The sequence below is a fragment of the Anomaloglossus baeobatrachus genome, chromosome 2, assembly GCF_048569485.1.
Source record: "Anomaloglossus baeobatrachus isolate aAnoBae1 chromosome 2, aAnoBae1.hap1, whole genome shotgun sequence".
NCBI classification, from domain to species: Eukaryota; Metazoa; Chordata; class Amphibia; order Anura; family Aromobatidae; genus Anomaloglossus; species Anomaloglossus baeobatrachus.
Genome location: NC_134354.1, coordinates 150,770,448 through 150,785,992, shown reverse-complemented (window position 1 = coordinate 150,785,992; position 15,545 = coordinate 150,770,448).

Genomic DNA, 15,545 nt, shown 5'->3' with positions numbered 1-15,545 from the left:
GTCCACTTCTGTGTGGACGTCACATGCAGAGCTCACAGCAGGACGCCGCGGATAACGCCGTGATGGAAGCTGGTGTCAGAAGAGGATACTCACGTGAGCCAGGAAGATGGCGGCGGGCACTGGAGCAGGTAAGTGGATTCATAAGGAGCGTGGGAGTGTCTCTAATGCAGACCGGAAATCTGCGCATGCGGGGGGGGGGGGAGGCGGCAAAGGCTGATACTGGAGGGAGGCAGAGGCTGAGACTGGGGGGAGGCTGGAGGGAGGCAGAGGCTGAGACTGGGGAGAGGCTGGAGGGAGGCAGAGGCTGAGACTGGAGGGAGGCTGGAGGGAGGCAGAGGCTGAGACTGGGGGGAGGCTGGAGTGAGGCAGAGGCTGAGACTCGGGGGAGGCTGGAGGGAGGCAGAGGCTGAGACTGGAGGGAGGCAGAGGCTGAGACTGGAGGGAGGCTGGAGGGAGGCAGAGGCTGAGACTGGGGGGAGGCTGGAGGGAGGCAGAGGCTGAGACTGGGGGGAGGCTGGAGGGAGGCAGAGGCTGAGACTGGAGGGAGGCAGAGGCTGAGGGGAGGCTGGAGGGAGGCAGAGGCTGAGACTGGAGAGAGGCAGAGGCTGAGACTGGGGGGAGGCTGGAGGGAGGCAGAGGCTGAGACTGGAGGGAGGCAGAGGCTGAGACTGTGGGGAGGCTGGAGGGAGGCAGAGGCTGAGACTGGGGGAGGCTGGAGGGAGGCAGAGGCAGAGACTGGGGGGAGGCTGGAGGGAGGCAGAGGCTGAGACTGGGGGGAGGCTGGAGGGAGGCAGAGGCAGAGACTGGGGGGAGGCTGGAGGGAGGCAGAGGCTGAGACTGTGGGGAGGCTGGAGGGAGGCAGAGACTGGGGGGCGGCTGGAGGGAGGCAGAGGCAGAGACTGGGGGGAGGCTGGAGGGAGGCAGAGACTGGGGGGAGGCTGGAGGGAGGCAGAGGCAGAGACTGGGGGGAGGCTGGAGGGAGGCAGAGGCAGAGACTGGGGGGAGTCTGGAGGGAGGCAGAGGCTGAGACTTGGGGGAGCCTGGAGGGAGGCAGAGGCTGGGACTGAGGGGAGGCTGGAGGGAGGCTGAGACTGGAGGGAGGCTGGAGGGAGGCTGAGGCTGGGGGGAGGCTGGAGGGAGGCTGAGACTGGGCGGAGGCTGGAGGGAGGCAGAAGCTGAGACTGGAGGGAGGCTGAGACTGGGGGAGGCTGGAGGGAGGCAGAGGCTGAGACTGGGGGGAGGCTGGAGGGAGGCAGAGGCTGAGACTGGAGGGAGGCAGAGGCTGAGACTGGGGGGAGGCTGGAGGGAGGCAGAGGCTGAGACTGGAGAGAGGCAGAGGCTGAGACTGGGGGGAGGCTGGAGGGAGGCAGAGGCAGAGAGTGGGGGGAGGCTGGAGGGAGGCAGAGGCAGAGACTGGGGGGAGGCTGGAGGGAGGCAGAGACTGGGGGGAGGCTGGAGGGAGGCAGAAGCAGAGACTGGGGGGAGGCTGGAGGGAGGCAGAGGCAGAGACTGGGGGGAGGCTGGAGGGAGGCAGAAGCAGAGACTGGGGGGAGTCTGGAGGGAGGCAGAGGCTGAGACTTGGGGGAGGCTGGAGGGAGGCAGAGGCTGGGACTGAGGGGAGGCTGGAGGGAGGCTGAGGCTGAGACTGGGGTGAGGCTGGAGGGAGGCTGAGACTGGGGTGAGGCTGGAGGGAGGCTGAGACTGGAGGGAGGCTGGAGGGAGGCTGAGACTGGGGGGAGGCTGGAGGGAGGCTGAGACTGGGGGGAGGCTGGAGGGAGGCAGAAGCTGAGACTGGAGGGAGGCTGAGACTGGGGGGAGGCTGGAGGGAGACTGAGGCCGAGACTGGGGGGAGGCTGTAGGGAGGCTGAGGCTGAGACTGGAGGGAGGCTGAAGCTGAGACTTGAGGGAGGCTGAGGCTGAGACTGGAGGGAGGCTGGAGGGAGGCTGAGGCTGGGGGGAGGCAAAGGCTGAGACTAGGGGAGAGAGGCTGATGCTGAGGGAAGATAGAGGCTGATGCTGGGGGAGAGAGGCTGATGCTGGGGGAGTGGGAGAGAGGGGCTAATGCTAGAGACAGAGGACAAGGGATGAGGGATAGTGCAATGACAAAATCGATTGGGTGGGGGGAGTGTAAGGACACAGAATAAGAGGTGGCAGCATTGGGAGCTCATTGTGAAGAAGGGGCAGCATGTGTGGGATCAGTATGGAGTGGAACAATGTAGGGGAGTCAATATCAAGAGTGGGGTAGTGTGTGTGTGGGGGGGTCTCAGCATAAGCGTTAGTGTGGTGGTCTTAGCATGAGTGGGGCAACATGAAGGTCTCATTATGGAAAAGAGGAAGGCAGCATTAGGAGCTCATGGAGAGGGACAGCATGCATGGGACATTGTGAGAAGGGGGCAGCATGCATGGGACACTGAGGAGGGGGCAGCAAGCATGGGACACTGTGAGGAGGGGGCAGCATGCATGGGACATTGTGAGAAGGGGGCAGCATGCATGGGACACTGAGGAGGGGGCAGCATGCATGGGACATTGTGAGAAGGGAGCAGCATGCATGGGACACTGAGGAGGGGGCAGCAAGCATGGGACACTGTGAGGAGGGGGCAGCATGCATGGGACACTGTGAGGAGTGGGCAGCATGCATGGGACACTGTGAGGAGGGAGCAGCATGCATGGGACATTGTGAGGAGGGAGCAGCATGCATGAGACATTGTGAGGAGGGAGCAGCATGCATGGGACATTGTGAGGAGGGAGCAGCATGCATGGGACATTGTGAGGCGGGAACAGCATGCATGAGACATTGTGAGGAGGGAGCAGCATGCATGAGACATTGTGAGGAGGGAGCAGCATGCATGGGACATTGTGAGGAGGGAGCAGCATGCATGGGAAACTGTGAGGCGGGAACAGCATGCATGGGACATTGTGAGGAGGGGGCAACATGCATGGGACATTGTGAGGCGGGAACAGCATGCATGAGACATTGTGAGGAGGGAGCAGCATGCATGAGACATTGTGAGGAGGGAGCAGCATGCATGAGACATTGTGAGGAGGGAGCATCAAGCATGAGACATTGTGAGGAGGGAGCAGCATGCATGGGACATTGTGAGGAGGGAGCAGCATGCATGAGACATTGTGAGGAGGGAGCAGCATGCATGGGACATTGTGAGGAGGGGGCAGCATGCATGGGACATTGTGAGGAGGGAGCATCAAGCATGAGACATTGTGAGGAGGGAGCAGCATGCATGAGACATTGTGAGGAGGGAGCAGCATGCATGGGACATTGTGAGGAGGGAGCAGCATGCATGGGACATTGTGAGGAGCGAGCAGCATGCATGGGACATTGTGAAGAGGGGGCAGCATGCATGGGACATTGTGAGGAGAGAGCAGCATGCATGGGACATTGTGAGGAGGGGGCAGCATGCAAGGGACATTGTGAGGAGGGGGCAGCATGCATGGGACATTGTGAGGCGGGAGCAGCATGCATGAGACATTGTGAGGACGGAGCAGCATGCATGGGACACTGTGAGGAGGGGCAGCATGCATGGGACATTGTGAGGAGGGGGCAGCATGCATGGGACATTGTGACGAGGGAGCAGCATGCATGGGACATTGTGAGGAGGGGGCAGCATGCATGGGACATTGTGAGGAGGGAGCAGCATGCATGGGACATTGTGAAGAGGGGGCAGCATGCATGGAACATTGTGAGGAGGGAGCAGCATGCATGGGACATTGTGAGGAGAAGGCAGCATGCATGGGACATTGTGAGGAGGGGGCAGCATGCATGGGACATTGTGAGGAGGGAGCAGCATGCATGGGACATTGTGAGGAGGGAGCAGCATGCATGGGACATTGTGAGGAGGGAGCATCAAGCATGAGACATTGTGAGGAGGGAGCAGCATGCATGGGACATTGTGAGGAGGGAGCAGCATGCATGGGACATTGTGAGGAGGGGGAAGCATGCAAGGGACATTGTGAGGAGGGGACAGCATGCATGGGACATTGTGAGGCGGGAGCAGCATGCATGAGACATTGTGAGGAGGGAGCAGCATGCATGGGACATTGTGAGGAGAGAGCAGCATGCATGGGACATTGTGAGGAGGGGGAAGCATGCAAGGGACATTGTGAGGAGGGGACAGCATGCATGGGACATTGTGAGGCGGGAGCAGCATGCATGAGACATTGTGAGGAGGGAGCAGCATGCATGGGACATTGTGACGAGGGAGCAGCATGCATGGGACATTGTGAGGAGGGGGCAGCATGCATGGGACATTGTGAGGAGGGAGCAGCATGCATGGGACATTGTGAAGAGGGGGAAGCATGCATGGAACATTGTGAGGAGGGAGCAGCATGCATGGGACATTGTGAGGAGGGGGCAGCATGCATGGGACATTGTGAGGAGGGGGCAGCATGCATGGGACATTGTGAAGAGGGGGCAGCATGCATGGAACATTGTGAGGAGGGGGCAGCATGCATGGGACATTGTGAGGAGGGAGCAGCATGCATGGGATATTGTGAAGAGGGGGCAGCATGCATGGAACATTGTGAGGAGGAGGCAGCATGCATGGGACATTGTGAGGAGGGGGCAGCATGCATGGGACATTGTGAGGAGGGGGCAGCATGCATGGGACATTGTCCTCACATCATGCTGCTCCCTCCTCACAATGTACAGATCATATTTCATAATCGAGGAAGGTGTGGTGGATATACAGTAGTTTATAAGGGAGGGCAGAGTGGTGTTTTAGTTTATTAGGGGCAGTGTGTAGTATATTAGGGGCAGTGTGACAGTCACAGTATATAAGTGGGGACGATGTGGTGGGAATATTTTATACTCATGCTATGTTTTGATGTGCCTGTGGTGATTCCCATTGGGGGGGGTTAGTTTCTTATTGATACTTTTTAAAGTGTGCTACAGAGTAGATCTGCCTTAAACAGATGTCGTGTGCGAAAACTCAGTTTTACGTTGTCACTAAGGGGCGCGACCACTTAAAGTGCCTAGGGCAGCATGAAGGCAAAATACAGCCCTGTGTGTAATGGTGAAGTTTGTAGAAAAAGGCATGGAACCTATAGTTACAAATTTGACTCTCACCCCCACTCCGCAGTTTGCCTTAGCTTTCTCTGCAGACAGTGCTTGATCCAAGCAAGCCAAAGCTGTCAATCACCACTGAGAGAGGCAGGGCATGTAAAACAGTAGGCAGAATAGTGCATTGTATTTCTTGGCCACACCAACAGTGCACCAACTACTGTAATTGGCGTAAACTGTCTAAACTTCGGTTTCTGCACAATGGAGGTATGATTAGAACAATTAGGCCATGTGCACATGTTGCGTTTTTTAATGTTTCCACAGCGTTTTTAACTACAGCGTTTTAATGCCAAAATGCATGCGTTTTGTTTTCCAAGCAAAGTCTATGGGAAATAGGCATATTGTGTGCGCACTATGCGTGCAAAAACGCTGCGTTTTTGGTGACAAAAATTTGTCAAAATCTCTGCGTTTGAAAAAGCAACATGTCAATTGTTTTGAGCATTTTGGCAGCGTTTTGGTAATATTGAAGTCAATGAGAATTATCAAAACGCATCCTAAATCAAAATACTAGCGTTTTACAAGCATTTGTTTTTGGCGTTATAGGGAGGTCCAGAGGTTTCCTTTTGCCCTCACATCCAGCCCGACTTAAAAAAAAAAAATTAAATTTAATTTTCAAATAAATATGAAATATCAATAATCTTTTCCTGAAAATTCACATTATAGTGTATGATTTAAAGCATGACTTTTTTTTTTTTCATTTTTTTCCTACTGTTTGAATGTTCAAACTTTATTTAGTTGTGTATTTGTATTGAAAACGCATCTCAATTTAAGCACTGAAAATGCATGTAAATCGCGGACAAAACGCTAGAAAAACGCATGCGTATTTCCTGCGTTTATGTGGTCAAAACCAAATTTGACAATGACAAATTCTGCCAGAGGATGCGTTCATTTCTGCAAGGTACAGAACGCTGTGTGCCCACAGCGCATTTTTATAGTGTTTTTTGTATGTTGTTTTAGTGCAATTTTGTCACAAAACTGCAAGCAAATCCTTATGTTCGCAAAGTCAATGAGAAACCTGAAGTGTAGTGCACATACATATAGTCCAACAATATCAATTTTGACACAAATACAAGAGTCCCTCAATGAGGACGCTGCATTTTGTGCCTGAGCTACAATTCAAAAACAGGAGAAAGACGAGTAGGATTGCTTCAAGAAATATATATATTTTTTATTATATTTTTTGTTTATAATATATCAAAAAGTGAGCAAAAATACATATATAAATAGATAGAAGATACAGATGAATGGATAATGAGGCCAAGAGGGGAGATGTTAAAAAGAAGCACATACATAACCTGCCAACCCCCTAGGTATATTTCCTGCAGGAGTAAGGGTATGTGCGCACGTTGCTTTTTACCTGCTTTTTACCTGCTTTTTCAACTGCAGCGTTTAATGCTAAAATGGTTGTGTTCTGCTTTTCAAGCAAAGTCTATGGGAATTTGGGTTTCTTGTCCGCACTATGCAGTTCAAACTGCAGCCTTTTTGTGGCAGAACTTTGGGCAAAAACTCAGCTTTGAAAATGTCAATTGTTTTTGCCATTTGGGTTTTGCCCTGCAAAGCTGAGTTTTTGACCAAAGTTCTGCCACAAAAAGGCTGCAGTTTGAACTGCATAGTGCGGACAAGAAACCCAAATTCCCATAGACTTTGCTTGAAAAGCAGAACACAACCATTTTAGCATTAAACGCTGCAGTTGAAAAAGCAGCAAAAAAGCAGGTAAAAAGCAACGTGCGGACATAGCCTAACAAAGAAACAATCAGGTGCAGAGTAAAATCTCATAAAGAGACTGAAGGCATTCGTCATGATAGAATGTATTAAACACACAACGAGTTTGGTTATTTAAAAACATGTAAATGTCATAAAATAGTTGCGTAAGCAGGGTTTGATAGAGATCCCATCTGCACAGTGCAAAAACACTGTTACGCCAGACAAATCAGAATATCAGATCAATGGATCACAAATGCATAAGTTTTTGAGACAGATGTAAAACAGTATAGGCATATATACAGGGGGCCTCTATTCACCACAATATACCAGAGGCAGCGTTTGTCTCATGGAAATACCATCACATACATTTAGTGCACTAAAAATGGTTGTAAAAGGGTCCTATCCGCACAGTGCCAAACACTGCTAAGCGCTTATAAATATACTAGAAGGTGGCCCGATTCTACGCATCGGGTATTCTAGAATTTACGTATTGTGTAGTTCATGTATGATTTTTGTTATAGATATATATATATATGTATATATATATATATATATAGATGTTGTTGTGTGTAGTTACCAAGTGTTTGTGTAGGGCGCTGTACATGTTCTGGGTGTTGTCTGGGTGTGGCGGGGCGTGAGAGCGGTGTTGTATGTGTGTTGCGTTGTTTGTGGAGCGCTGTGTGTCTGTCGCGTTGTGTGTGTGTGTGTTGCGCGGTTTGGGTGGGTGTGGTGTGTTTTGGGGGGATGTATGTTTTGTACAATGTGTGTGTTGTGCGGTATGTGCTTATATTTATGTATGCCGCGGTGTTTGTGTGTTGGGTGTTGTGTGTGTGCAGCGTTGTCTGTGTGTGTGGGTGTCTGTGTATGGCGGTGTTTGTGGTTCCGTGTGTGTGTGTGTGTGTGTGTGTGTGTTGGGGGGAGGTGTGCACCTCCCATCGTGCTCCATCCCCCATGCTGCGCACCCCCCATCATGCCCCATCCCCTATGCTGCGCATTCCCCATCGTGCTCCATCCCCCATGCTGCGCACCCCCCATCGTGCTCCATCCCCCATGCTGCGCACTCCCCATCGTGCTCCATCCTCCATGCTGCGCACTCCCCATCGTGCTCCATCCTCCATTCACGGGCTCCGTCAAGATCCCAGCATCGCAAGGTTATGTCTGGCGCTGCTGGGATCGTGACGGAGCCGGTGTAGAAGCAAGCGATATCCCAGGATGTTGTGAGTGTGTGGATGTGATGTGTGAGGTGTGTGTGAGAGTGAGTGTGATCTGATGTGTGTGTGTGTACTCACCTGGGAGTCGGAGCTCCGTGTCAGTTGGGCCAGAGCGAGCGTGCATTGCGTGAGGGGGGCGGGGCCTGCAGAGAGCCGGGGCGAGAGGCCAATCCGTGTGAGGGGGCGGGGCCATGGCGAGCCCAGCGGCCAATCAGCTTTGTGTCACCGTAAGGACACAATTTTGGAGCATGACAGACAGACAGACAGACAGACAGAATAAGGCAATTATATATATAGATTGCACATAGATCAGGTATCAGATTGATATCCCACATAATGCTATAGGAGTGAAGGCATGACTGCCAGGACCCTAAAACGTCATTCCCCTTTAACAAAGAAAACGCAACCAAATAAATTTTATAACCAACATCTTTTTTATTGAATACAACTTTTTTCAAAGGAGAGGCTAGGAAAATTAACTCTCATCTTTTCCAATGGGTATTTTATATGGTCGCAGCTTAGAACTTAAAACAGGCCTCAACAAAGGCCACACTCAAAACTCGGGTTTTTGCGACATTTTCCGCCACCGGCCGTCCGGTGCGGGTATCTCCACACCTTTACCAAAACCCCTTCCGCCAAGGAGCAGCGAAAATTAGTGAGCTGCGACCCCCCAAAGCCAAAAGTGCCTGAGCTATTCCCTCTCTTAAACCTGCTAAAAACATATCCAGACCATACTCATTGAGATGAACCCCATCCGGATGCAGAAAAAACACGTTGTCCCCCTTTAACCGGTGATGACGAACTACTATCCCATTTTTAAAATGGACAAAGCGCGATATTCTCTGATTAAGAGTGCGCCTAGACCGTTCCATAGCTCCAACCTCCCTAACACCATACCATTTAATCCGAGGAATGACTTCTGACCAAACGATTTTAACCACTGGAAAAAAACATGGAAATTTATCCATGTCCGACCGGATCAGGGTCAGGAGTTCGGCTAGCGGAAAAGAAATTAGATCGTTGCCACCCGCGTGGATGACCAATATCACCGGGACCATGGTGATTCTTGAAATCTTTATGACCTCTGGCAAGACCTGTGGCCAGGAAAGCCCCCTGTAACCTCTCCAGTTAACATCCGTATCGAAGAAACCCAAGCATCGACCACCAGGGGAAGATTCGGCTCTCCTTTCAGCCCAATAAACGAAAGAATGTCCCAGTATCCATATGCTGGGACGATTTACACCTGCAAAGAAAAATGTATTAGATCTGAAACAGCATCTTAACGTCATACCAACTAAGATACGTACACCTTTTTCCACTGTGCCTATTTTTTTTTTTTTTATTCATCACTGGAGACCAAAGGGGTTTAAAACCAAGTCAGGTCTGATGTACCTCATAAAGCATTTTGACTGCCACCTACCTACCCGCTGAATCTCAGTGTCTTGCATTCCAGCACGCGACACCTCAGTGGCAGCCCCAATTCTAAATGAATGTGTACCAAACTCCAAAGAGGGTAAACCCAGTGAATTTAAAATTTGACGCATTAAACCAAAAATTGACCCGCCAAGAGGGGGGAACCATCCTCATGAACAAAAAATTGGACCCCGTTAAACCTAGTTGCCAAAAATTCCATGACAAGTACCTAAGGACATACTGGGCTTGGCATGGAAAACAATGGAAACCATGTACCTCTTCCAAGTTGATTCATTTTTGACCTTAGCAACCTAAGACGGAGCCCGTCACCGCATACTATCACGTCATCACTCCTTAGACCCCCAACCGTACGCAGCGTCTTCGGAATCATTTCGGAAACACGTAGCGCGCCAAAAAATGCGAACGCAAATGCTGCTGAAAACAAGGTGGACTCATATACCGAATAACAAGCCGTGGCAGCACCCTTAATCAGTTCTTCCAGCAAAATAAATGAAATAGGTCTTCTAAAAACTGCTGGCTTGTCTCTCCTCCTCCACCCTTTTATTACCTGAGACACCAAAAAGGCTTTAGTTACATCCGGCCAATTCCGTAATTTAAAATGAAAAGCCAGGCCAGACAAATAATTCCTGACCACAGCCCCAGATGCTTGCCTGTTGTAAAGATATGTTAGGAATTGAAGCGTATGATCCGACTTGAGGGCATACCCGTTGTCACACCCCCAGAATTATTCCATTCCCTCCATGTTTTACCATATGAACGCCAGGTAGATGGAGCCACAGAAGCCTGGACCATAGATGTTAGTTCTCGGGGACACTCCAAAGCCATGCAGGGCAGACCCTGCCTTGCTCCTGAGCCGCTGGATGGTGCTCTCGGAATCTCTGAAATTGGAAACGTGACAGCGCATCAGCCATATTATTACTATATCCAGGTACCACGGGGGGGAACACTATTCTCCTTAAGGAGACTTTGCAAGCCAGTCTGGCTGCCAGGTAAGGGGACTTATAGCTGCCACGCCACTCTAGGAAATATTCAAATTGTCTCTCCAGTAAAGGAGACAAACTCTAGCACAGCGCCACCTATTGGAAGTAGCGATCCTAAAAGTCACAAGTGGATTTTCAACAATCCTTTGCAATATGACTCAGGATATATAAGCCAGATCAGAATCCCAATTTGCAGATATGGTGTTTCGGGGTGCTTGCCCCTCGTCAATGCAAAGTATGGTGGTGTCTGATCTGGCTCATGAGAAAGCTATGTGGGGACCACGGGGGAACACTATTCTCCTTAAGGAGACTTTGCAAGCCAGTCTGGCTGCCAGGTAAGGGGACTTATAGCTGCCACGCCCCTCTAGGAAATATTCAAATTGTCTCTCCAGTAAAGGAGACAAACTCTAGCACAGCGCCACCTATTGGAAGTAGCGATCCTAAAAGTCACAAGTGGATTTTCAACAATCCTTTGCAATATGACTCAGGATATATAAGCCAGATCAGAATCCCAATTTGCAGACACGGTGTTTCGGGGTGCTTGCCCCTCGTCAGTGCAAAGTATGGTGGTGTCTGATCTGGCTCATGAGAAAGCTATGTGGGGAGCACGGGGGAACACTATTCTCCTTAAGGAGACTTTGCAAGCCAGTCTGACTGCCAGGTAAGGGGACTTATAGCTGCCACGCCCCTCTAGGAAATATTCAAATTGTCTCTCCAGTAAAGGAGACAAACTCTAGCACAGCGCCACCTATTGGAAGTAGCGATCCTAAAAGTCACAAGTGGATTTTCAACAATCCTTTGCAATATGACTCAGGATACAGTTAGGTCCAGAAATATTTGGACAGTGACACAATTTTCGCGAGTTGGGCTCTGCATGCCACCACATTGGATTTGAAATGAAACCTCTACAACAGAATTCAAGTGCAGATTGTAACGTTTAATTTGAAGGTTTCAACAAAAATATCTGATAGAAATTGTAGGAATTGTACACATTTCTTTACAAACACTCCACATTTTAGGAGGTCAAAAGTAATTGGACAAATAAACCAAACCCAAACAAAATATTTTTATTTTCAATATTTTGTTGCGAATCCTTTGGAGGCAATCACTGCCTTAAGTCTGGAACCCATGGACATCACCAAACACTGGGTTTCCTCCTTTTTAATGCTTTGCCAGGCCTTTACAGCCGCAGCCTTCAGGTCTTGCTTGTTTGTGGGTCTTTCCGTCTTAAGTCTGGATTTGAGCAAGTGAAATGCATGCTCAATTGGGTTAAGATCTGGTGATTGACTTGGCCATTGCAGAATGTTCCACTTTTTTGCACTCATGAACTCCTGGGTAGCTTTGGCTGTATGCTTAGGGTCATTGTCCATCTGTACTATGAAGCGCCGTCCGATCAACTTTGCGGCATTTGGCTGAATCTGGGCTGAAAATATATCCCGGTACACTTCAGAATTCATCCGGCTACTCTTGTCTGCTGTTATGTCATCAATAAACACAAGTGACCCAGTGCCATTGAAAGCCATGCATGCCCATGCCATCACGTTGCCTCCACCATGTTTTACAGAGGATGTGGTGTGCCTTGGATCATGTGCCGTTCCCTTTCTTCTCCAAACGTTTTTCTTCCCATCATTCTGGTACAGGTTGATCTTTGTCTCATCTGTCCATAGAATACTTTTCCAGAACTGAGCTGGCTTCATGAGGTGTTTTTCAGCAAATTTAACTCTGGCCTGTCTATTTTTGGAATTGATGAATGGTTTGCATCTAGATGTGAACCCTTTGTATTTACTTTCATGGAGTCTTCTCTTTACTGTTGACTTAGAGACAGATACACCTACTTCACTGAGAGTGTTCTGGACTTCAGTTGATGTTGTGAACGGGTTCTTCTTCACCAAAGAAAGTATGCGGCGATCATCCACCACTGTTGTCATCCGTGGACATCCAGGCCTTTTTGAGTTCCCAAGCTCACCAGTCAATTCCTTTTTTCTCAGAATGTACCCGACTGTTGATTTTGCTACTCCAAGCATGTCTGCTATCTCTCTGATGGATTTTTTCTTTTTTTTCAGCCTCAGGATGTTCTGCTTCACCTCAATTGAGAGTTCCTTGAACCGCATGTTGTCTGGTCACAGCAACAGCTTCCAAATGCAAAACCACACACCTGTAATCAACCCCAGACCTTTTAACTACTTCATTGATTACAGGTTAATGAGGGAGACGCCTTCAGAGTTAATTGCAGCCCTTAGAGTCCCTTGTCCAATTACTTTTGGTCCCTTGAAAAAGAGGAGGCTATGCATTACAGAGCTATGATTCCTAAACCCTTTCTCCGATTTGGATGTGAAAACTCTCATATTGCAGCTGGGAGTGTGCACTTTCAGCCCATATTATATATATAATTGTATTTCTGAACATGTTTTTGTAAACAGCTAAAAGAACAAAACTTGTGTCACTGTCCAAATATTTCTGGACCTAACTGTATATAAGCCAGATCAGAATCCCAATTTGCAGACACGGTGTTTCGGGGTGCTTGCCCCTCGTCAGTGCAAAGTATGGTGGTGTCTGATCTGGCTCATGAGAAAGCTATGTGGGGACCACGGGGGAACACTATTCTCCTTAAGGAGACTTTGCAAGCCAGTCTGGCTGCCAGGTAAGGGGACTTATAGCTGCCACGCCCCTCTAGGAAATATTCAAATTGTCTCTCCAGTAAAGGAGACAAACTCTAGCACAGCGCCATCTATTGGAAGTAGCGATCCTAAAAGTCACAAGTGGATTTTCAACAATCCTTTGCAATATGACTCAGGATATATAAGCTAGATCAGAATCCCAATTTGCAGACACAGTGTTTCGGGGTGCTTGCCCCTCGTCAGTCCAAAGTATGGTGGTGTCTGATCTGGCTCATGAGAAAGCTATGTGGGGACCACGGGGGAACACTATTCTCCTTAAGGAGACTTTGCAAGCCAGTCTGGCTGCCAGGTAAGGGGACTTATAGCTGCCACACCCCTCTAGGAAATATTCAAATTGTCTCTCCAGTAAAGGAGACAAACTCTAGCACAGCGCCACCTATTGGAAGTAGCGATCCTAAAAGTCACAAGTGGATTTTCAACAATCCTTTGCAATATGACTCAGGATATATAAGCCAGATCAGAATCCCAATTTGCAGACACGGTGTTTCGGGGTGCTTGCCCCTCGTCAGTGCAAAGTATGGTGGTGTCTGATCTGGCTCATGAGAAAGCTATGTGGGGACCACGGGGGAACACTATTCTCCTTAAGGAGACTTTGCAAGCCAGTCTGGCTGCCAGGTAAGGGGACTTATAGCTGCCACGCCCCTCTAGGAAATATTCAAATTGTCTCTCCAGTAAAGGAGACAAACTCTAGCACAGCGCCACCTATTGGAAGTAGCGATCCTAAAAGTCACAAATGGATTTTCAACAATCCTTTGCAATATGACTCAGGCTATATAAGCCAGATCAGAATCCCAATTTGCAGACACAGTGTTTCGGGGTGCTTGCCCCTCGTCAGTGCAAAGTATGGTGGTTTCTGATCTGGCTCATGAGAAAGCTATGTGGGGACCACGGGGGAACACTATTCTCCTTAAGGAGACTTTGCAAGCCAGTCTGGCTGCCAGGTAAGGGGACTTATAGCTGCCACACCCCTCTAGGAAATATTCAAATTGTCTCTCCAGTAAAGGAGACAAACTCTAGCACAGCGCCACCTATTGGAAGTAGCGATCCTAAAAGTCACAAGTGGATTTTCAACAATCCTTTGCAATATGACTCAGGATATATAAGCCAGATCAGAATCCCAATTTGCAGACACGGTGTTTCGGGGTGCTTGCCCCTCGTCAGTGCAAAGTATGGTGGTGTCTGATCTGGCTCATGAGAAAGCTATGTGGGGACCACGGGGGAATACTATTCTCCTTAAGGAGACTTTGCAAGCCAGTCTGGCTGCCAGGTAAGGGGACTTATAGCTGCCACGCCCCTCTAGGAAATATTCAAATTGTCTCTCCAGTAAAGGAGACAAACTCTAGCACAGCGCCACCTATTGGAAGTAGCGATCCTAAAAGTCACAAGTGGATTTTCAACAATCCTTTGCAATATGACTCAGGCTATATAAGCCAGATCAGAATCCCAATTTGCAGACACAGTGTTTCGGGGTGCTTGCCCCTCGTCAGTGCAAAGTATGGTGGTTTCTGATCTGGCTCATGAGAAAGCTATGTGGGGACCACGGGGGAACACTATTCTCCTTAAGGAGACTTTGCAAGCCAGTCTGGCTGCCAGGTAAGGGGACTTATAGCTGCCACGCCCCTCTAGGAAATATTCAAATTGTCTCTCCAGTAAAGGAGACAAACTCTAGCACAGCGCCACCTATTGGAAGTAGCGATCCTAAAAGTCACAAGTGGATTTTCAACAATCCTTTGCAATATGACTCAGGATATATAAGCCAGATCAGAATCCCAATTTGCAGACACGGTGTTTCGGGGTGCTTGCCCCTCGTCAGTGCAAAGTATGGTGGTGTCTGATCTGGCTCATGAGAAAGCTATGTGGGGACCACGGGGGAACACTATTCTCCTTAAGGAGACTTTGCAAGCCAGTCTGGCTGCCAGGTAAGGGGACTTATAGCTGCCACGCCCCTCTAGGAAATATTCAAATTGTCTCTCCAGTAAAGGAGACAAACTCTAGCACAGCGCCACCTATTGGAAGTAGCGATCCTAAAAGTCACAAGTGGATTTTCAACAATCCTTTGCAATATGACTCAGGATATATAAGCCAGATCAGAATCCCAATTTGCAGACACGGTGTTTCGGGGTGCTTGCCCCTCGTCAGTGCAAAGTATGGTGGTGTCTGATCTGGCTCATGAGAAAGCTATGTGGGGACCACGGGGGAACACTATTCTCCTTAAGGAGACTTTGCAAGCCAGTCTGACTGCCAGGTAAGGGGACTTATAGCTGCCACGCCCCTCTAGGAAATATTCAAATTGTCTCTCCAGTAAAGGAGACAAACTCTAGCACAGCGCCACCTATTGGAAGTAGCGATCCTAAAAGTCACAAGTGGATTTTCAACAATCCTTTGCAATATGACTCAGGATACAGTTAGGTCCAGAAATATTTGGACAGTGACACAATTTTCGCGAGTTGGGCTCTGCATGCCA